We start from the raw sequence: 5,000 nt of genomic DNA on the forward strand, positions 1-5,000 counted from the left end.
GCCCTCCTGGAGCGAAGGCCCGGGCAAGGCCCGTTTGAAAAACCTCATACGGACTTCCGGAGCGCGAGCCCGGGCGCCAGGTCGACCCAGGGCCGACCTCCCGGGCCCCAGAGAGGCACGTCTCCGCCGCGGAAGCCGCCTGATGCCCGCGCCGAAGGCCCCCGGGCCCGCCCGGCCTCCGCGCAGGGCACCGGGGAGAAGTAGGAATCGTGGCCGGGCTCCTGGAACTCCTGCCCGGCCTGCCCCGCGGAAGCATGCCGGGTTCTCCCGCCGCGCCGTGCAGGTTCTTCCGCCCCTCGCCGGGGTAGCCGGGCTCCAACCGCTGGGCCCCGCAGCCTGGAAGGGCCCCTGCGAGTCGCCCCCCGGCCTGCACGCCCGCCGTGCAGTCGACCGGGTCGAAGCCGGAATCGCGGCCGGGTTCCTGGAACTCTCGCCCGGCCTGCCCGCCCGGCCCGCCCCCCGGGCCGGGGCTCCAGTCGACTTGGAGCCAAACTCGGTTTTGACCCCCTCCTGCAGCACGGTCCGGCCCCGGAGGTTCCTCCGTCCGACCTCCTGGAACCCAAGATGGGCATCCAGGGTCCCGAAATCCGTGTCCCCGAAAATCTCCGCGAACCTTTCCTGGCAATATTGTAGATGCGGCACCCGGCCCAGCCACCGGGGGCAACCGCCGAAAGTGTCCGCCCTCCTGGAGCGAAGGCCCGGGCAAGGCCCGTTTCAAAAACCTCATACGGACTTCCGGAGCCCGAGCCCCGGCGCCAGGTCGACCCAGGGCCGACCTCCCGGGCCCCAGAGAGGCTCGTCTCCGCCGCGGAAGCCGCCCGCCGCCCGCGGCGAAGGCCCCCGGGCCCGCCCGGCCTCCGGGCAGGGCACCGGGGAGAAGTAGGAATCGTGGCCGGGCTCCTGGAACTCCTGCCCGGCCTGCCCCGCGGAAGCATGCCGGGTTCTCCCGCCGCGCCGTGCAGGTTCTTCCGCCCCTCGCCGGGGTAGCCGGGCTCCAACCGCTGGGCCCCGCAGCGTGGAAGGGCCCCTGCGAGTCGCCCCCCCGGCCTGCACGCCCGCCGTGCAGTCGACCGGGTCGAAGCCGGAATCGCGGCCGGGTTCCTGGAACTCTCGCCCGGCCTGCCCGCCCGGCCCGCCCCCCGGGCCGGGGCTCCAGTCGACATGGAGCCAAACTCGGTTTTGACCCCCTCCTGCAGCACGGTCCGGCCCCGGAGGTTCCTCCGTCCGACCTCCTGGAACCCAAGATGGGCATCCAGGGTCCCGAAATCCGTGTCCCCGAAAATCTCCGCGAACCTTTCCTGGCAATATTGTAGATGCGGCACCCGGCCCAGCCACCGGGGGCAACCGCCGAAAGTGTCCGCCCTCCTGGAGCGAAGGCCCGGGCAAGGCCCGTTTCAAAAACCTCATACGGACTTCCGGAGCCCGAGCCCCGGCGCCAGGTCGACCCAGGGCCGACCTCCCGGGCCCCAGAGAGGCTCGTCTCCGCCGCGGAAGCCGCCCGCCGCCCGCGGCGAAGGCCCCCGGGCCCGCCCGGCCTCCGGGCAGGGCACCGGGGAGAAGTAGGAATCGTGGCCGGGCTCCTGGAACTCCTGCCCGGCCTGCCACGCGGAAGCATGCCGGGTTCTCCCGCCGCGCCGTGCAGGTTCTTCCGCCCCTCGCCGGGGTAGCCGGGCTCCAACCGCTGGGCCCCGCAGCCTGGAAGGGCCCCTGCGAGTCGCCCCCCGGCCTGCACGCCCGCCGTGCAGTCGACCGGGTCGAAGCCGGAATCGCGGCCGGGTTCCTGGAACTCTCGCCCGGCCTGCCCGCCCGGCCCGCCCCCCGGGCCGGGGCTCCAGTCGACTTGGAGCCAAACTCGGTTTTGACCCCCTCCTGCAGCACGGTCCGGCCCCGGAGGTTCCTCCGTCCGACCTCCTGGAACCCAAGATGGGCATCTAGGGTCCCGAAATCCGTGTCCCCGAAAATCTCCGCGAACCTTTCCTGGCAATATTGTAGATGCGGCACCCGGCCCAGCCACCGGGGGCAACCGCCGAAAGTGTCCGCCCTCCTGGAGCGAAGGCCCGGGCAAGGCCCGTTTCAAAAACCTCATACGGACTTCCGGAGCCCGAGCCCCGGCGCCAGGTCGACCCAGGGCCGACCTCCCGGGCCCCAGAGAGGCTCGTCTCCGCCGCGGAAGCCGCCCGCCGCCCGCGCCGAAGGCCCCCGGGCCCGCCCGGCCTCCGGGCAGGGCACCGGGGAGAAGTAGGAATCGTGGCCGGGCTCCTGGAACTCCTGCCCGGCCTGCCCCGCGCATGCATGCCGGGTTCTCCGGCCGCGCCGTGCAGGTTCTTCCGCCCCTCGCCGGGGTAGCCGGGCTCCAACCGCTGGGCCCCGCAGCCTGGAAGGGGCCCTGGGAGTCGCCGCCGGCCTGCACGCCCGCCGTGCAGTCGACCGGGTCGAAGCCGGAATCGCGGCCGGGTTCCTGGAACTCTCGCCCGGCCTGCCCGCCCGGCCCGCCCCCCGGGCCGGAGCGCCAGTCGACATGGAGCCAAACTCGGGGTTGACCCTCGCCTGCAGCACGGTCCGGCCCCGGAGGTTCCTCCGTCCGAGCTCCTGGAACCCAAGATGGGCATCTAGGGTCCCGAAACCCGTGTCCTCGAAAATCTCCGCGAACCTTTCCTGGCAATATTGCAGATGCGGCACCCGGCCCAGCCACCGGGACGAACCGCCGAAAGTGTCCGGCCTCCTGGAGCGAAGGCCCGGGCAAGGCCCGTTTGAAAAACCTCATACGGACTTCCAGGGCCGGAGCCCCGGCGCCAGGTCGACCGCGGGCCTCCCTCCCGGGGCCCAGCACGGCTCGTCTCCCCCGCGGGAGCAGCCCGCCGCCCTCGCCGAAGGCCCCCGGACCTGCCCGGCCTCCGGGCAGGGCACCGGGGAGAAGCCGGAATCGCGGCCGGGCTCCTGGAACTCTCGCCCGGCCAAGCCGCTCGGCCCGCCCCTGGGCCGGAGCTCCAGTCGACATGGAGCCAAACTCGCGGTTGAACCTCTCCTGCAGCACGGTCCGGCCCCGGAGGTTCCTCCGTCCGAGCTCCTGGAACCCAAGATGGGCATCTAGGGTCCCGAAACCCGTGTCCCCGAAAATCTCCGCGGACCTTTCTCGGCAATATTGTAGATGCGGCACCCGGCCCAGCCGCCGGGAGCAACCGCCGAAAGTGTCCGGCCTCCTGGAGCGAAGGCCCGGGCACGGCCCGTTTGAAAATCCTCATACGGACTTCCAGGGCCGGAGCTCGGGAGCCAGGTCGACCCCGGGCCTCCCTCCCGGGCGTTAGGGCGGCTCGTCTCCCCCGCGGGAGCAGCCCGCTGCCCGCGCCGAAGGCCCCCGGACCCGCCCGGCCTCCGGGCAGGGCACCGGGGAGAAGCCGGAATCGCGGCCGGGCTCCTGGAACTCTCGCCCGGCCAAGCCGCTCGGCCCGCCCCTGGGCCGGAGCTCCAGTCGACATGGAGCCAAACTCGCGGTTGAACCCCTCCTGCAGCACGGTCCGGCCCCGGAGGTTCCTCCGTCCGAGCTCCTGGAACCCAAGATGGGCATCTAGGGTCCCGGAAACCGTGTCCCCGAAAATCTCCGCGGACCTTTCTCGGCAATATTGTAGATGCGGCACCCGGCCCAGCCACCGGGACGAACCGCCGAAAGTGTCCGCCCTCCTGGAGCGAAGGCCCGGGCACGGCCCGTTTGAAAAACCTCATACGGACTTCCGGAGCCCGAGCCCCGGCGCCAGGTCGACCCAGGGCCAACCTCCCGGGCCCCAGAGAGGCTCGTCTCCCCCGCGGGAGCAGCCCGCCGCCCGCGCCGAAGGCCCCCGGACCTGCCCGGCCTCCGGGCAGGGCACCGGGGAGAAGCCGGAATCGCGGCCGGGTTCCTGGAACTCTCGCCCGGCCCGCCCCTGGGCCGGAGCTCCAGTCGACATGGAGCCAAACCCGGGGTTGACCCCCTCCTGCAGCACGGTCCGGTCCCGGAGGTACCCCTGCCCGACCTCCTGGAACCCAAGATGGGCAACTAGGGTCCCGAAAAGCGTGTCCCCGAAAATCTCCGCGGACCTTTCCTGGCAATATTGTAGATGCGGCACCCGGCCCAGCCACCGGGGGCAACCGCCGAAAGTGTCCGCCCTCCTGGAGCGAAGGCCCGGGCACGGCCCGTTTGAAAAACCTCATCGGGACTTCCAGGGCCGGAGCCCCGGCGCCAGGTCGACCCCGGGCCTCCCTCCCGGGGCCCAGCACGGCTCGTCTCCCCCGCGGGAGCATCCCGCCGCCCGCGCCGAAGGCCCCCGGACCTGCCCGGCCTCCGGGCAGGGCACCGGGGAGAAGTCGGAATCGCGGCCGGGCTCCTGGAACTCCCGCCCGGCCTGCCCCGCGGAGTCCTGCCCGGGCTCCCGCCGCCTTGGCCCGGGACGACCACCCCTCGGCGGGGTGCCTCGGCTCCGACCCCGGAGGCCCGGGTCCCTGCCGGGGCCCTTGGACCCGCCCCCCGGGCTGCCCTTCCACGGAGCCCTTGACCGGGACGAGATCGGAATTGTGGCCGAGCTCCTGGAACTCTCGCCCGGCCTGACCGCCTTCTCCGGCCCTTTTCCGGTTTTCCCCGTTGACCTGGCTCCAAACTCGGGTTTGGCCCCTCAGCACGGCAGGGTTCTGCCCCGAAGATCCCTCTGACCGGCTTTCTGGAACCGAACATGGGCATTGAGGGTCCTTAAAAACGTGTTCTCGAAAATCTCCGCGAACGTTTCTTGGCTATATTGTAGATGCGGCACCCGGCCCAGCCACCGGGACGAACCGCCGAAAGTGTCCGCCCTCCTGGATCGAAGGCCCGGGCAAGGCCCGTTTCAAAAACCTCATACGGACTTCCGTGGGGGGGGCGGGCACCAGGTCAACCCCACGTATGCCTATGGGGATTTTCGCTCCCCAGGTCAACCCCATGGATGCCTATCGGGATTTTCGCTCCCCAGGTCAACCCCATGGATGCCTATGGGCTT

The sequence above is a fragment of the Alligator mississippiensis genome, unplaced genomic scaffold, assembly GCF_030867095.1.
Source record: "Alligator mississippiensis isolate rAllMis1 unplaced genomic scaffold, rAllMis1 scaffold_69, whole genome shotgun sequence".
Classification (NCBI taxonomy): Eukaryota; Metazoa; Chordata; order Crocodylia; family Alligatoridae; genus Alligator; species Alligator mississippiensis.